General features: G+C 51.4%; 1 protein-coding gene across 1 annotated transcript in view; it reads right to left on the bottom strand.

The window, feature by feature from the left end:
- Window positions 1–18,530, bottom strand: part of LOC128700979 (mucin-5AC) — a 121,591-nt gene that overhangs the window by 94,452 nt on the left and 8,609 nt on the right. The window lies entirely within an intron of this gene.

Genomic DNA, 18,530 nt, shown 5'->3' with positions numbered 1-18,530 from the left:
ACACTAGGCCCATATTGGAGTATGCAGCACCAGTTTGGAACCCACACCTAGCCAAGCACGTGAAGAAACTAGAGAAAGTGCAAAGGTTTGCAACAAGACTAGTCCCAGAGCTAAGAGGTATGTCCTACGAGGAGAGGTTAAGGGAAATCAACCTGACGACACTGGAGGACAGGAGAGATAGGGGGGACATGATAACGACATACAAAATACTGAGAGGAATTGACAAGGTGGACAAAGACAGGATGTTCCAGAGACTGGACACAGTAACAAGGGGACACAGTTGGAAGTTGAAGACACAGATGAATCACAGGGATGTTAGGAAGTATTTCTTCAGCCACAGAGTAGTCAGTAAGTGGAATAGTTTGGGAAGCGATGTAGTGGAGGCAGGATCCATACATAGCTTTAAGCAGAGGTATGATAAAGCTCACGGCTCAGGGAGAGTGACCTAGTAGCGATCAGTGAAGAGGCGGGGCCAGGAGCTCGGACTCAACTCCCGCAACCTCAACTAGGTGAGTACACAAACACACACACACACACACACACACACACACACACACACACACACACAATCGGATGAGGATCAGGCAGGACTACAAAGAGACCTGGACAGGCTACAAGCCTGGTCCAGCAACTGGCTCCTTGAATTTAACCCTGCCAAATGCAAAGTCATGAAGATTGGGGAAGGGCAACGAAGACCGCAGACACAATATAGTTTAGATGGCCAAAGACTGCAAACCTCACTCAAGGAAAAAGATCTGGGGGTGAGTATAACACCGAGCATATCTCCTGAGGCGCACATCAATCAGATAACTGCTGCAGCATACGGGCGCCTGGCAAACCTACGGATAGCGTTCCGATACCTCAGTAAGGATTCGTTCAAGACTCTGTATACCATTTACGTCAGGCCCATACTGGAGTATGCAGCACCAGTTTGGAATCCACACCTAGTCAAGCACGTCAAGAAATTAGAGAAAGTGCAAAGGTTTGCAACAAGACTAGTCCCAGAGCTACGGGGATTGTCCTATGAAGAAAGGTTGAGGGAAATCGGCCTGATGACACTGGAGGCCAGGAGGGTCAGGGGAGACATGATAACGACATATAAAATACTGCGCGGAATAGACAAGGTGGACAAAGACGGGATGTTCCAGAGATGTGACACAGACACAAGAGGTCACAACTGGAAGTTGAAGACTCAGATGAATCAAAGGGATGTTAGGAAGTATTTCTTCAGTCATAGAGTAGTCAGGCCGTGGAATAGCCTAGAAAGTGACGTAGTGGAGGCAGGAACCATACACAGTTTTAAGGCGAGGTATGATAGAGCTCATGGGGCAGGGAGAGAGAGGACCTAGTAGTAATCAGTGAAGAGGCGGGGCCAGGAGCTGTGACTCGACCCCTGCAACCACAAATAGGTGAGTACACACACACACACACACACACACACACTTGACAGATACCTCCCTACCACACCCACCTGCCAGAGTATACCTGGAGAGGCTTTTGGGGGGTCAATGCCCCCATGACTCAGTCTGAAACCAGGCCTCGTGGTGGATCAGGGTCTGATCAACCAGGCTGTGGTTGTGTGGTATACCTTGATATAACTTGCAAGGGTTTTAATATAACTATCAGGGTGCTAGAATGGTCAACCAGGATATTGTTGGTGGTGGTCCTGGACCCAGCTTGTCTGGTGCTAGCCTGGTCCACCAGGTTGTTGCTGCTGGTGGTCCTGGAAAAGCCTTGTCTGGTGCTAGCCTGGTCAACCAGGTTGTTGTTGATGCTAAGTTGTTTATGAGCAACCAGCAGTAACAACCTGGTCCATCAGATCCTGATCCACCACCAGGCCTGCTTATGGACCGTCCCACAGGGGCACTGACCCCCAGAAATGCCCTTCAGGTATCCATCAGATATACATCATGTATACTGCAGGTATCCAGCAGGTATACATCAGGTCTCCATCAGGTATACTGCAGGTATCCAGCAGGTATCCAGCAGGTATACTGCAGGTATCCAGCAGGTATACATCAGGTCTCCATCAGGTATACTGCAGGTATCCAGCAGGTATACGGCAGGTATCCAGCAGGTATACTGCAGGTATCCAGCAGGTATACGGCAGGTATCCAGCAGGTATACTGCAGGTATCCAGCAGGTATACTGCAGGTATACTGCAGATATCCAGCAGGTATACTGCAGGTATACTTCCCATATGTGATTTCAGTTTGCTACAAGAGTAGGAAGCTTGGCAGAGAGTACAAGTACCCAGAGTGATAAGCAAGGTGGGAATGAGTACATACAGAGAGAACCCAGTAAGTGTAAAGGGACCACGACTCTGGCCCTGCTGTGTGTGTGTGTTAGTTAGTGTGTGTGTGTGTGCACCATGTTGGTGCACACACACACACACAGAGTACAAGCAACGCTCTATTAAATTACTGCAGCAGACAAGCCGTGATGCACGCCACTGTCTGTCTGGGGACTGACCACACAGTCTGTTTCTCTCTCTCTCTCTCTCTCTCTCTCTCTCTCTCTCTCTCTCTCTCTCTCTCTCTCTCTCACACATGGGGCCAGGAGCTATGAATCGACCCCTGCAACCACAACTAGGCGAGTACACTGAAAGTTCTCATTATTCACCCCATCATATATCTGACCTCTGCAACACGTCTTAACTTGTTACCTAGATGACAGGTCAGCTGACATTACCACCACCAGGTGTAACGTCAGCTGACCAGGTGTCTTAATACCAGTCCTAATGCTTCCTTTTATGTAAGGTTACACCCACCACCACCGCCCACCACCCACAACCACTGCCCACCGCCACCACCCACCACTGCCCCCCTGCACCGTCCACCACCACCCACCACTGCCACCCACCACCGTCCACCACCCACCACCACCACCGCCCACCACCACCACCCACCACCGTCCACCACCCACAACCACCGCCCACCACCGTCCACCACCCACAACCACTGCCCACCACAACCACCCACCACAGCCAACCACCACCGTCCACCACCCACAACCACTGCCCACCACCCACAACCACCGCCCACCACTCACAACCACTGCCCACCACCCACAACCACTACCCACAACCACCACCCACCACCCCCGCCCACCACTGCCACCCACCACCCCCGCCCACCACGCTCAGGACATATACGGCTCTCAGTGTACTAGTACTGCCCTGAAATACCTCTAACATACAAGTACCTGGTACACAACTGGTTTCAACACTTCCATCCCAGGAAGCCTGGTCCAGAACCTGGTCACAAGAGGCAGTGACCCCTAGAACCTGGTCACAAGAGGCAGTGACCCCTAGAACCTGGTCACAAGGGGCAGTGACCCCTAGAACCTGGTCACAAGAGGCAGTGACCCCTAGAACCTGGTCACAAGGGAGACAGTACCTACCTGGATGGTAGTACCTCCCTGGATGGTAGTACCTCCCTGAATGGTTGTACCTCCCTGGATGGTAGTACCTCCCTGAATGGTTGTACCTCCCTGGATGGTAGTACCTCCCTGGATGGTAGTACCTCCCTGAATGGTTGTACCTCCCTGGATGGTAGTACCTCCCTGGATGGTAGTACCTCCCTGAATGATTGTACCTCCCTGGATGGTACCTCCCTGGATGGTAGTACCTCCCTGGATGGTAGTACCTCCCTGAATGGTTGTACCTCCCTGGATGGTAGTACCTCCCTGAATGGTTGTACCTCCCTGGATGGTAGTACCTCCCTGGATGGTAGTACCTCCCTGGATGGTAGTACTTCCCTGAATGATTGTACCTCCCTGGATGGTAGTACCTCCCTGGATGGTAGTACCTCCCTGGATGGTAGTACCTCCCTGAATGGTTGTACCTCCCTGGATGGTAGTACCTCCCTGGATGGTAGTACCTCCCTGGATGGTAGTACCTCCCTGGATGGTAGTACCTCCCTGGATGGTAGTACCTCCCTGAATGGTTGTACCTCCCTGGATGGTAGTACCTCCCTGGATGGTAGTACCTCCCTGGATGGTAGTACCTCCCTGGATGGTTGTACCTCCCTGGATGGTAGTACCTCCCTGGATGGTTGTACCTCCCTGGATGGTAGTACCTCCCTGGATGGTAGTACCTCCCTGGATAGTAGTACCTCCCTGGATGGTAGTACCTCCCTGGATGGTAGTACCTCCCTGGAGGGTAGTACCTCCCTGGATGGTTGTACCTCCCTGGATGGTTGTACCTCCCTGGATGGTAGTACCTCCCTGGATGGTAGTACCTCCCTGGATGGTAGTATCTCCCTGGATGGTAGTACCTCCCTGGATGGTTGTACCTCCCTGGATGGTAGTACCTCCCTGGATGGTTGTACCTCCCTGGATGGTAGTACCTCCCTGGACGGTAGTACCTCCCTGGATGGTAGTACCTCCCTGGAGGGTAGTACCTCCCTGGATGGTAGTACCTCCCTGGATGGTAGTACCTCCCTGGATGGTAGTACCTCCCTGGATGGTAGTACCTCCCTGGATGGCACTACCTCCCTGGATGGTAGTACCTCCCTGGATGGTAGTACCTCCCTGGATGGTAGTACCTCCCTGGATAGTAATACCTCCCTGGATGGCAGTACCTCCCTGGATGGTAGTACCTCCCTGGATGGTAGTACCTCCCTGGATGGTTGTACCTCCCTGGATGGTAGTACCTCCCTGGATGGTAGTGCCTCCCTGGATGGTAGTACCTCCCTGGATGGTAGTACCTCCCTGGATGGCACTACCTCCCTGGATGGTTGTACCTCCCTCTATGGCAGTACCTCACTGGATGGTAGTACCTCCCTGGATGGTAGTACCTCCCTGGATGGTAGTACCTCCCTGGATGGCAGTACCTCCCTGGATGGTTGTACCTCCCTGGATGGTAGTACCTCCCTGGATGGTAGTACCTCCCTGGATGGTAGTACCTCCCTGGATGGTAGTACTTCCCTGGATGGCAGTACCTCCCTGGATGGTAGTACCTCCCTGGATGGTAGTACCTCCCTGGATGGTTGTACCTCCCTGGATGGTAGTACCTCCCTGGATGGTTGTACCTCCCTGGATGGTTGTACCTCCCTGGATGGTAGTACCTCCCTGGATGGTTGTACCTCCCTGGATGGTAGTACCTCCCTGGATGGTAGTACCTCCCTGGAATGTAGTACCGCCCTGGATGGTAGTACCTCCTTGGATGGTTGTACCTCCCTGGATGGTGGTCAGTCGTCAGTACTCAGTGGTCAGTCGTCACGTGAGGTCACAGACCCTGAGCTGCCTTGGGGATTAGTGTGGTCGGTTACAAAGCATGGCTTGCTTCTGCAGTGTTTTAAAAATTGAGGTTGGAGAGTTGAAGTAGGAGGTCTTGCTTCTCCAGGAGGAGATTAGGAGGCTGAAGGTCCACCTCAATGGGTCTGGGAGAGAGTGTGAGGTGGCTGGAGTTGTGGGGAATGAGGCTTCTAGCAGCGAGGTGCAGTCTGTCTCTCGCTGTGAGGAGGCTGTAGTTGGGGAGGCAGCAACGGCTACCAGCAGTGAGGTGCAGCCCAGCACCTGCTACAAGTGGCGAGTGGTTCACAGTAATGGAAAGCGCATCAGAGTAAGGAAAGTTAAGAGTGAAGATCTGAAGGTAGGAAATCGCTTCTCTGTTCTTCAGGATGAATGTACTTCAGTGGCCAGTGAAGGTAAGGGTACTACTGCCCCTGCTAATGGAGGTAAGCACATTCTTGTGGTTGGTGACTCTCAGGTAAGATACATTGACCGTGCTTTTTGTAATAGGAATAAGAATATGAGAGACAGAGTGTGCTTCCCTGGAGCTGGTGTTGGGGACATTGTCAACAGGCTGGATAATATCATGTCAGGTAATGGGAGCAAGCCCATTATCTGTCTCAGTGCTGGTGGAAATGATATTGGGAAGGGTAGGAGAGAAGAGCTGCTAGATAAGTACAGGTCAGCTATAGATTTCATTAAGTCTAAGGGAGGGATCCCAATCATATGTAGCATCTTGCCTAGAAGGGGAGTAGGAAATGAATGGTTGTCTAGGGCAATTGGTGTAAATTGCTGGCTAGACAGATACTGCAAGGAACTTGCAATCCCATTCATTGACAACTGGAACAACTTTTATGGCAAACATGATATGTATGCAAGGGATGGGGTACATCTCTCTGGGGCTGGGGTGGTAGCACTTGCAGACTCGATTGAGAAGGCCATTGGTGAAATGCCTATGATTTTAAACTGATGGAAGATAGAGGTATGGGTGTGTGTGGGAAACAAGCAGGTTGCAACACTTGGGTTGGAAACAGTAAATGTATAAAAGGCATTCAGCATGAAGTTATAAATAAAGACAATAGATCAGGTCAGCAAACAAAGGGGGACAGCAGAGGGCAGCAAGGGACTAGCTCCCTTAAGGTTTACTATACTAATAGCAGGAGTGTAAGAAATAAGATAGATGAGCTAAGATTAATTGCAAGTGCAGGAGACATAGATATTATTGCTATAACAGAGACCTGGCTCAATCTGAAAGATAGAGAGATGCCCTCTGAATGTCACATACAAGGCTATAAATTATTCCACACTGACAGGGTCAACAGGAAAGGTGGTGGAGTAGCGATGTATGTCAGAGACAATTTAAATTGTTGTGTTAGACAAGATATTAAATTAGAAGCGTCAGCCACTGAATCTGTTTGGTTACAGCTTCTCGAGGGCCGAGAAAAACTAATTTTGGGTGTGATTTACAGGGCCCCAAATCTTGATAGGGAGTGCAGTAAACTTCTATGGGACGAAATTCGTAAGGCATCTACATACGAAAATGTTGTGCTAATGGGAGATTTCAACTATAGACAGATTGACTGGAGCAATTTGACAGGAAATTTAGAGTCAGGTGACTTTCTTGATACGATCCAGGATTGTTTTTTAAAACAGTTTGTGACAGAGCCAACTAGGGGAAATAACCTCCTTGACTTGGTTCTTGCCAGTAGGGAAACACTAATTAATAATCTTGAGGTTAATGATGAGCTTGGGGAAAGTGATCACAAATCACTCAGTTTTAATATATCATGGAATTCCCCTAATAATGGCAATCAAGTCTCCGTCCCTGACTTTCGCTTGGCTGATTTCATAGGACTGAAAAATTACTTAGGTGGGCTGAACTGGAATGACCTGACTAAGGGTCAGGTAGGTGGTGATGGTTGCCGATATGATGCTTTCCAGGGCATAGTTCTAGCTGCTCAGTCAAATTATGTTCCAAATAGGGAAATCAGATCAAACAAAAATGATCCTAAATGGATGAACAATAGATTAAAATATCTGATTGGTCAAAAGAGAGGCATATATAGGCAAATCAAAAGAGGAGAGGGGCAATTGAGAAATCGATATATTCAGTTAAAGAGAGAAATAAAAAAGGGAATTAGAAAAGCAAAAAGAGATTATGAGGTTAAAGTTGCAAGAGAATCGAAGACTAACCCAAAAGGATTCTTTCAGGTATACAGAAGTAAGATCAGGGACAAGATAGGCCCACTCAAAAGTTCCTCGGGTCAGCTCACTGACAGTGATAAGGAAATGTGTAGAATTTTTAACACATACTTCCTCTCAGTTTTTACACAGGAGGATACCAGCGATATTCCAGTAATGATAAATTATGTAGAACAGGACGATAATAAACTGTGTACTATTAGGGTCACAAGTGACATGGTCCTTAGGCAAATAGATAAATTAAAACCTAACAAATCCCCAGGCCCTGATGAACTGTATGCAAGGGTTCTAAAGGAATGTAAAGAGGAGCTTAGCACACCTTTGGCTAATCTTTTCAACATATCACTACAAACTGGCATGGTGCCAGATAAGTGGAAAATGGCAAATGTGATGCCTATTTTCAAAACAGGTGACAGGTCCTTAGCTTCGAACTATAGACCAATAAGCCTAACCTCCATAGTGGGAAAATTTATGGAATCAATAATTGCCGAGGCAGTTCGTAGCCACCTTGAAAAGCATAAATTAATCAACGAATCTCAGCATGGTTTTACAAAGGGGCGTTCCTGCCTTACGAATTTATTAACTTTTTTCACTAAGGTATTTGAGGAGGTAGATCATGGTAATGAATATGATATTGTGTATATGGACTTCAGTAAGGCTTTTGACAGGGTCCCACATCAGAGACTATTGAGGAAAATTAAAGCACATGGAATAGGAGGAGAAATTTTTTCCTGGATAGAGGCATGGTTGACAAATAGGCAGCAGAGAGTTTGCATAAATGGGGAGAAATCAGAGTGGGGAAGTGTCACGAGCGGTGTTCCACAGGGGTCAGTGTTGGGCCCCCTGCTGTTCACAATCTACATAAACGACATAGATGAGGGCATAAAGAGCGACATCGGCAAGTTTGCCGATGACACCAAAATAGGCCGTCGAATTCATTCTGACGAGGACATTCGAGCACTCCAGGAAGATTTGAATAGACTGATGCAGTGGTCGGAGAAGTGGCAGATGCAGTTTAATATAGACAAATGCAAAGTTCTAAATGTTGGACAGGACAATAACCATGCCACATATAAACTAAATAATGTAGATCTTAATATTACGGATTGCGAAAAAGATTTAGGAGTTCTGGTTAGCAGTAATCTGAAACCAAGACAACAGTGCATAAGTGTTCGCAATAAAGCTAATAGAATCCTTGGCTTCATATCAAGAAGCATAAATAATAGGAGTCCTCAGGTTGTTCTTCAACTCTATACATCCTTGGTTAGGCCTCATTTAGATTATGCTGCACAGTTTTGGTCACCTTATTACAGAATGGATATAAATTCTCTGGAAAATGTACAAAGGAGGATGACAAAGTTGATCCCATGTATCAGAAACCTTCCCTATGAGGATAGACTAAGGGCCCTGAATCTGCACTCTCTAGAAAGACGTAGAATTAGGGGGGATATGATTGAGGTGTATAAATGGAAGACAGGAATAAATAAAGGGGATGTAAATAGTGTGCTGAAAATATCTAGCCTAGACAGGACTCGCAGCAATGGTTTTAAGTTGGAAAAATTCAGATTCAGGAAGGATATAGGAAAGTACTGGTTTGGTAATAGAGTTGTGGATGAGTGGAACAAACTCCCAAGTACCGTTATAGAGGCCAGAACGTTGTGTAGCTTTAAAAATAGGTTGGATAAATACATGAGTGGATGTGGGTGGGTGTGAGTTAGACCTGATAGCTTGTGCTACCAGGTCGGTTGCCGTGTTCCTCCCTTAAGTCAATGTGACCTGACCTGACTAGGTTGGGTGCATTGGCTTAAGCCGGTAGGAGACTTGGACCTGCCTCGCATGGGCCAGTAGGCCTTCTGCAGTGTTCCTTCGTTCTTATGTTCTTATGTTCTTATGATGGTAGTACCTCCCTGGATGGTAGTACCTCCCTGGATGGTAGTACCTCCCTGGATGGTAGTACCTCCCTGGATGGTAGTACCTACTTGGATGGTAGTATCTCCCTGGATGGTTGTACCTCCCTGGATGGTAGTACCTCCCTGGATGGTAGTACCTCCCTGGATGGCAGTACCTCCCTGGATGGCACTACCTTCCTGGATGGTAGTACCTCCCTGGATGGTAGTACCTCCCTGGATGGTAGTACCTCCCTGGATGGTAGTACCTCCCTGGATGGTAGTACCTCCCTGGATGGCACTACCTTCCTGGATAGTAGTACCTACTTGGATGGTAGTACCTCCCTGGATGGTAGTACCTACTTGGATGGTAGTATCTCCCTGGATGGTTGTACCTCCCTGGATGGTAGTACCTCCCTGGATGGTAGTACCTCCCTGGATGGTAGTACCTCCCTGGATGGCAGTACCTCACTGGATGGTAGTACCTCCCTGGATGGTAGTACCTCCCTGAATGGTTGTACCTCCCTGGATGGTAGTACCTCCCTGGATGGTAGTACCTCCCTGGATGGTAGTACCTCCCTGGATGGTAGTACCTCCCTGGATGGTAGTACCTCCCTGAATGGTTGTACCTCCCTGGATGGTAGTACCTCCCTGGATGGTAGTACCTCCCTGGATGGTAGTACCTCCCTGGATGGTTGTACCTCCCTGGATGGTAGTACCTCCCTGGATGGTTGTACCTCCCTGGATGGTAGTACCTCCCTGGATGGTAGTACCTCCCTGGATAGTAGTACCTCCCTGGATGGTAGTACCTCCCTGGATGGTAGTACCTCCCTGGAGGGTAGTACCTCCCTGGATGGTTGTACCTCCCTGGATGGTTGTACCTCCCTGGATGGTAGTACCTCCCTGGATGGTAGTACCTCCCTGGATGGTAGTATCTCCCTGGATGGTAGTACCTCCCTGGATGGTTGTACCTCCCTGGATGGTAGTACCTCCCTGGATGGTTGTACCTCCCTGGATGGTAGTACCTCCCTGGACGGTAGTACCTCCCTGGATGGTAGTACCTCCCTGGACGGTAGTACCTCCCTGGATGGTAGTACCTCCCTGGATGGTAGTACCTCCCTGGATGGTAGTACCTCCCTGGATGGTAGTACCTCCCTGGATGGCACTACCTCCCTGGATGGTAGTACCTCCCTGGATGGTAGTACCTCCCTGGATGGTAGTACCTCCCTGGATAGTAATACCTCCCTGGATGGCAGTACCTCCCTGGATGGTAGTACCTCCCTGAATGGTTGTACCTCCCTGGATGGTAGTACCTCCCTGGATGGTAGTACCTCCCTGGATGGTAGTACCTCCCTGGATGGTAGTACCTCCCTGGATGGTAGTACCTCCCTGAATGGTTGTACCTCCCTGGATGGTAGTACCTCCCTGGATGGTAGTACCTCCCTGGATGGTAGTACCTCCCTGGATGGTTGTACCTCCCTGGATGGTAGTACCTCCCTGGATGGTTGTACCTCCCTGGATGGTAGTACCTCCCTGGATGGTAGTACCTCCCTGGATAGTAGTACCTCCCTGGATGGTAGTACCTCCCTGGATGGTAGTACCTCCCTGGAGGGTAGTACCTCCCTGGATGGTTGTACCTCCCTGGATGGTTGTACCTCCCTGGATGGTAGTACCTCCCTGGATGGTAGTACCTCCCTGGATGGTAGTATCTCCCTGGATGGTAGTACCTCCCTGGATGGTTGTACCTCCCTGGATGGTAGTACCTCCCTGGATGGTTGTACCTCCCTGGATGGTAGTACCTCCCTGGACGGTAGTACCTCCCTGGATGGTAGTACCTCCCTGGACGGTAGTACCTCCCTGGATGGTAGTACCTCCCTGGATGGTAGTACCTCCCTGGATGGTAGTACCTCCCTGGATGGTAGTACCTCCCTGGATGGCACTACCTCCCTGGATGGAAGTACCTCCCTGGATGGTAGTACCTCCCTGGATGGTAGTACCTCCCTGGATAGTAATACCTCCCTGGATGGCAGTACCTCCCTGGATGGTAGTACCTCCCTGGATGGTAGTACCTCCCTGGATGGTTGTACCTCCCTGGATGGTAGTACCTCCCTGGATGGTAGTGCCTCCCTGGATGGTAGTACCTCCCTGGATGGTAGTACCTCCCTGGATGGCACTACCTCCCTGGATGGTTGTACCTCCCTCTATGGCAGTACCTCACTGGATGGTAGTACCTCCCTGGATGGTAGTACCTCCATGGATGGTAGTACCTCCCTGGATGGCAGTACCTCCCTGGATGGTTGTACCTCCCTGGATGGTAGTACCTCCCTGGATGGTAGTACCTCCCTGGATGGTAGTACCTCCCTGGATGGTAGTACTTCCCTGGATGGCAGTACCTCCCTGGATGGTAGTACCTCCCTGGATGGTAGTACCTCCCTGGATGGTTGTACCTCCCTGGATGGTAGTACCTCCCTGGATGGTTGTACCTCCCTGGATGGTAGTACCTCCCTGGATGGTTGTACCTCCCTGGATGGTTGTACCTCCCTGGATGGTTGTACGTCCCTGGATGGTAGTACCTCCCTGGATGGTAGTACCTCCCTGGAATGTAGTACCGCCCTGGATGGTAGTACCTCCTTGGATGGTTGTACCTCCCTGGATGGTAGAACCTCCCTGGATGGTAGTACCTCCCTGGATGGTAGTACCTCCCTGGATGGTAGTACCTCCCTGGATGGTAGTACCTACTTGGATGGTAGTATCTCCCTGGATGGTTGTACCTCCCTGGATGGTAGTACCTCCCTGGATGGTAGTACCTCCCTGGATGGCAGTACCTCCCTGGATGGCACTACCTTCCTGGATGGTAGTACCTCCCTGGATGGTAGTACCTCCCTGGATGGTAGTACCTCCCTGGATGGTAGTACCTCCCTGGATGGTAGTACCTCCCTGGATGGCACTACCTTCCTGGATGGTAGTACCTACTTGGATGGTAGTACCTCCCTGGATGGTAGTACCTACTTGGATGGTAGTATCTCCCTGGATGGTTGTACCTCCCTGGATGGTAGTACCTCCCTGGATGGTAGTACCTCCCTGGATGGTAGTACCTCCCTGGATGGCAGTACCTCACTGGATGGTAGTACCTCACTGGATGGTAGTACCTCCCTGGATGGCAGTACCTCCCTGGATGATTGTACCTCCCTGGATGGTAGTACCTCCCTGGATGGTAGTACCTCCATGGATGGTAGTACCTCCCTGGATGGTAGTACCTCCCTGGATGGTAGTACCTCCCTGGATGGTAGTACCTCTCTGGATGGTAGTACCTCCCTGGATGGTAGTACCTCCCTGAAGTGTAGTACCGCCCTGGATGGTGGTACCTCCTTGGATGGTTGTACCTCCCTGGATGGTAGAACCTCCCTGGATTGTAGTACCTCCCTGGATGGTAGTACCTCCCTGGATGGTAGTACCTCCCTGAAGTGTAGTACCGCCCTGGATGGTGGTACCTCCTTGGATGGTTGTACCTCCCTGGATGGTAGTACCTCCCTGGATGGTAGTACCGCCCTGGATGGTTGTACCTCCCTGGATGGTTGTACTTCCCTGGATGGTTGTACCTCCCTGGATGGTAGTACCTCCCTGGATGGTAGTACCTCCCTGAAGTGTAGTACCGCCCTGGATGGTGGTACCTCCTTGGATGGTTGTACCTCCCTGGATGGTAGAACCTCCCTGGATGGTAGTACCTCCCTGGATGGTAGTACCTCCCTGGATGGTAGTACCTCCCTGGATGGTAGTACCTCCCTGGATGGTAGTATCTCCCTGGATGGTAGTGCTTCCCTGGATGGTAGTACCTCCCTGGATGGTAGTATCTCCCTGGATGGTTGTAGCTCCCTGGATGGTAGTACCTCCCTGGATGGTAGTATCTCCCTGGATGGTAGTACCTCCCTGGATGGTAGTACCTCCCTGGATGGTAGTACCTCCCTGGATGGTAGTATCTCCCTGGATGGTAGTGCTTCCCTGGATGGTAGTACCTCCCTGGATGGTAGTATCTCCCTGGATGGTTGTAGCTCCCTGGATGGTAGTACCTCCCTGGATGGTAGTATCTCCCTGGATGGTAGTACCTCCCTGGATAGTTGTACCTCCCTGGATGGTTGTACCTCCCTGAATGGTTGTACCTCCCTGGATGGTAGTACCTCCCTAGATGGTAGTACCTCCCTGGATGGTAGTGCCTCCCTGGATGGTAGTACCTCCCTGGATGGTAGTACCTCCTTGGATGGTAGTACCTCCCTGGATGGTTGTACCTCCCTGGATGGTAGTACCTCCCTGGATGGTAGTACCTCCCTGGATGGTTGTACCTCCCTGGATGGTTGTACCTCCCTGGATGGTAGTACCTCCCTGGATGGTAGTACCTCCCTGGATGGTTGTACCTCCCTGGATGGTAGTACCTCCTTGGATGGTAGTACCTCCTTGGATGGTAGTACCTCCCTGAATGTTTGTACCTCCCTGGATGGTAGTACCTCCCTGGATGGTTGTACCTCCCTGGATGGTAGTACCTCCCTGGATGGCAGTACCTCCCTGGATGGTAGTACCTCCCTGGATGGTAGTACCTCCCTGGATGGTTGTACCTCCCTGGATGATAGTACCTCCCTGGATGGTAGTACCTCCCTGGATGGTAGTACCTCCCTGGATGGTAGTACCTCCCTGGATGGTTGTACATCCCTGGATAGTAGTACCTCCCTGGATGGTTGTACCTCCCTGGATGGTAGTACCTCCCTGGATGGTAGTACCTCCCTGGATGGTAGTACCTCCCTGGATGGTAGTACCTCCCTGGATGGTTGTACCTCCCTGGATGGTAGTACCTCCCTGGATGGTTGTACCTCCCTGGATGGCAGTACCTTCCTGGATGGTAGTACCTCCCTGGATGGTAGTACCTCCCTGAATGGTAGTACCTCCCTGGATGGTAGTACCTCCCTGGATGGTAGTACCTCCCTGGATGGTTGTATCTCCCTGAATGGTAGTACCTCCCTGGATGGTTGTACCTCCCTGAATGGTAGTACCTCCCTGGATGGTTGTACCTCCCTGGATGGCAGTACCTTCCTGGATGGTAGTACCTCCCTGGATGGTAGTACCTCCCTGAATGGTAGTACCTCCCTGGATGATAGTACCTCCCTGGATGGTAGTACCTCCCTGGATGGTTGTACCTCCCTGGATGGTTGTACCTCCCTGGATGGTAGTACCTCCCTGAATGGTAGTACCTCCCTGGATGATAGTACCTCCCTGGGTGGCAGTACCTCCCTGGATGATAGTACCTCCATGGATGGTAGTACCTCCCTGGATGGTAGTACCTCCCTGGATGGTAGTACCTCCCTGGATGGTAGTACCTCCCTGGATGGTAGTACCTCCCTGGATGGTAGTACCTCCCTGGATGGTAGTACCTCCCTGGATGGTAGTACCTCCCTGGATGGTAGTACCTCCTTGGATGGTAGTACCTCCCTGGATGGTAGTACCTCCCTGGATGGTAGTACCTCCCTGGATGGTAGTACCTCCCTGGATGGTAGTACCTCCCTGGATGGTTGTACCTCCCTGGATGGTTGTACCTCCCTGGATGGTAATACCTCCCTGGATGGTTGTACCTCCCTGGATGGTTGTACCTCCCTGGATGGTAGTACCTCCCTGGATGGTTGTACCTCCCTGGATGGTAGTACCTCCCTGGATGGTAGTACCTCCCTGGATGGTAGTACCTCCCTGGATGGTAGTACCTCCCTGGATGGTTGTACCTCCCTGGATGGTTGTACCTCCCTGGATGGTTGTACCTCCCTGGATGGTAGTACCTCCCTGGATGGTAGTACCTCCCTGGATGGTAGTACCTCCCTGGATGGTAGTACCTCCCCTGATGGTTGTACCTCCCTGGATGGTTGTACCTCCCTGGATGGTAGTACCTCCCTGGATGGTAGTACCTCCCTGGATGGTAGTACCTCCCTGGATGGTTGTACCTCCCTGGATGGTTGTACCTCCCTGGATGGTAGTACCTCCCTGGATGGTTGTACCTCCCTGGATGGTAGTACCTCCCTGGATGGTAGTACCTCCATGGATGGTAGTACCTCCCTGGATGGTAGTACCTCCCTGGATGGTTGTACCTCCCTGGATGGTAGTACCTCCCTGGATGGTAGTACCTCCCTGGATGGTTGTACCTCCCTGGATGGTAGTACCTCCCAGGATGGTAGTACCTCCCTGGATGGTAGTACCTCCCTGGATGGTTGTACCTCCCTGGATGGTAGTACCTCCCTGGATGGTTGTACCTCCCTGGATGGTAGTACCTCCCTGGATGGTTGTACCTCCCTGGATGGTAGTACCTCCCTGGATGGTAGTACCTCCCTGGATGGTAGTACCTCCCTGGATGGTAGTACCTCCCTGGATGGTAGTACCTCCCTGGATGGTAGTACCTCCCTGGATGGTAGTACCTCCCTGGATGGTTGTACCTCCCTGGATGGTAGTACCTCCCTGGATGGTAGTACCTCCCTGGATGGTAGTACCTCCCTGGATGGTAGTACCTCCCTGGATGGTAGTACCTCCCTGGATGGTAGTACCTCCCTGGATGGTTGTACCTCCCTGGATGGTAGTACCTCCCTGGATGGTAGTACCTCCCTGGATGGTAGTACCTCCCTGGATGGTAGTACCTCCCTGGATGGTTGTACCTCCCTGGATGGTTGTACCTCCCTGGATGGTAGTACCTCCCTGGATGGTAGTACCTCCCTGGATGGTTGTACCTCCCTGGATGGTAGTACCTCCCTGGATGGTAGTACCTCCCTGGATGGTTGTACCTCCCTGGATGGTTGTACCTCCCTGGATGGTAGTACCTCCCTGGATGGTAGTACCTCCCTGGATGGTAGTACCTCCCTGGATGGTAGTACCTCCCTGGATGGTAGTACCTCCCTGGATGGTTGTACCTCCCTGGATGGTAGTACCTCCCTGGATGGTTGTACCTCCCTGGATGGTAGTACCTCCCTGGATGGTAGTACCTCCCTGGATGGTAGTACCTCCCTGGATGGTTGTACCTCCCTGGATGGTAGTACCTCCCTGGATGGTAGTACCTCCTTGGATGGTAGTACCTCCCTGGATGGTAGTACCTCCCTGGATGGTAGTACCTCCTTGGATGGTAGTACCTCCCTGGATGGTAGTACCTCCTTGGATGGTAGTACCTCCCTGGATGGTAGTACCTCCTTGGATGGTAGTACCTCCCTGGATGGTAGTACCTCCCTGGATGGTAGTACCTCCTTGGATGGTAGTACCTCCCTGGATGGTAGTACCTCCTTGGATGGTAGTACCTCCCTGGATGGTAGTACCTCCCTGGATGGTAGTACCTCCCTGGATGGTAGTACCTCCCTGGATGGTAGTACCTCCTTGGATGGTAGTACCTCCCTGGATGGTAGTACCTCCTTGGATGGTAGTACCTCCCTGGATGGTAGTACCTCCTTGGATGGTAGTACCTCCCAGGATGGTAGTACCTCCCTGGATGGTAGTACCTCCTTGGATGGTAGTACCTCCCTGGATGGTAGTACCTCCCTGGATGGTAGTACCTCCCTGGATGGTAGTACCTCCCTGGATGGTAGTACCTCCCTGGATGGTAGTACCTCCCTGGATGGTAGTACCTCCTTGGATGGTAGTACCTCCCTGGATGGTTGTACCTCCCTGGATGGTAGTACCTCCCTGGATGGTAGTACCTCCCTGGATGGTAGTACCTCCCTGGATGGTAGTACCTCCCTGGATGGTAGTACCTCCCTGGATGGTAGTACCTCCCTGGATGGTTGTACCTCCCTGGATGGTTGTACCTCCCTGGATGGTAGTACCTCCCTGGATGGTAGTACCTCCCTGGATGGTAGTACCTCCCTGGATGGTAGTACCTCCCTGGATGGTAGTACCTCCCTGGATGGTTGTACCTCCCTGGATGGTAGTACCTCCCTGGATGGTAGTACCTCCCTGGATGGTTGTACCTCCCTGGATGGTAGTACCTCCCTGGATGGTAGTACCTCCCTGGATGGTAGTCCCTCCCTGGATGGTAGTACCTCCCTGGATGGTAGTACCTCCCTGGATGGTAGTACCTCCCTGGATGGTAGTACCTCCCTGGATGGTAGTACCTCCTTGGATGGCTGTACCTCCCTGGATGGTAGTACCTCCCTGGATGGTAGTACCTCCCTGGATGGTAGTACCTCCCTGGATGGTAGTACCTCCCTGGATGGTAGTACCTCCTTGGATGGCTGTACCTCCCTGGATGGTAGTACCTCCCTAAATGGTGGTACCTCCTTGGATGGTAGTACCTCCCTGGATGGTAGTACCTCCCTGGATGGTAGTACCTCCCTGGATGGTAGTACCTCCCTGGATGGTAGTACCTCCTTGGATGGTAGTACCTCCATGGATGGTTGTACCTCCCTGGATGGTTGTACCTCCCTGGATGGTTGTACCTCCCTGGATGGTAGTACCTCCTTGGATGGCTGTACCTCCCTGGATGGTAGTACCTCCCTGGATGGTAGTACCTCCTTGGATGGTAGTACCTCCCTGGATGGTTGTACCTCCCTGGATGGTAGTACCTCCCTGGATGGTAGTACCTCCCTGGATGGTAGTACCTCCCTGGATGGTAGTACCTCCCTGGATGGTAGTACCTCCCTGGATGGTAGTACCTCCTTGGATGGTAGTACCTCCCTGGATGGTAGTACCTCCCTGGATGGTAGTACCTCCCTGGATGGTAGTACCTCCCTGGATGGTAGTACCTCCTTGGATGGTAGTACCTCCCTGGATGGTAGTACCTCCTTGGATGGTAGTACCTCCCTGGATGGTAGTACCTCCCTGGATGGTAGTACCTCCCTGGATGGTAGTACCTCCCTGGATGGTTGTACCTCCCTGGATGGTAGTTCCTCCCTGGATGGTTGTACCTCCCTGGATGGTAGTACCTCCCTGGATGGTAGTACCTCCCTGGATGGTAGTACCTCCCTGGATGGTAGTACCTCCCTGGATGGTAGTACCTCCCTGGATGGTAGTACCTCCCTGGATGGTACCTCCCTGGATGATTGTACCTCCCTGGATGGTAGTACCTCCCTGGATGGTTGTACCTCCCTGGATGGTAGTACCTCCCTGGATGGTTGTACCTCCCTGGATGGTAGTACCTCCCTGGATGGTTGTACCTCCCTGGATGGTAGTACCTCCCTGGATGGTAGTACCTCCCTGGATGGT

The sequence above is a fragment of the Cherax quadricarinatus genome, unplaced genomic scaffold, assembly GCF_038502225.1.
Source record: "Cherax quadricarinatus isolate ZL_2023a unplaced genomic scaffold, ASM3850222v1 Contig268, whole genome shotgun sequence".
Lineage (NCBI taxonomy): Eukaryota > Metazoa > Arthropoda > Malacostraca > Decapoda > Parastacidae > Cherax > Cherax quadricarinatus.
The sequence above is the reverse complement of the archived record's forward strand: the minus strand, read 5'-3'. Positions and strand labels throughout refer to the sequence as shown.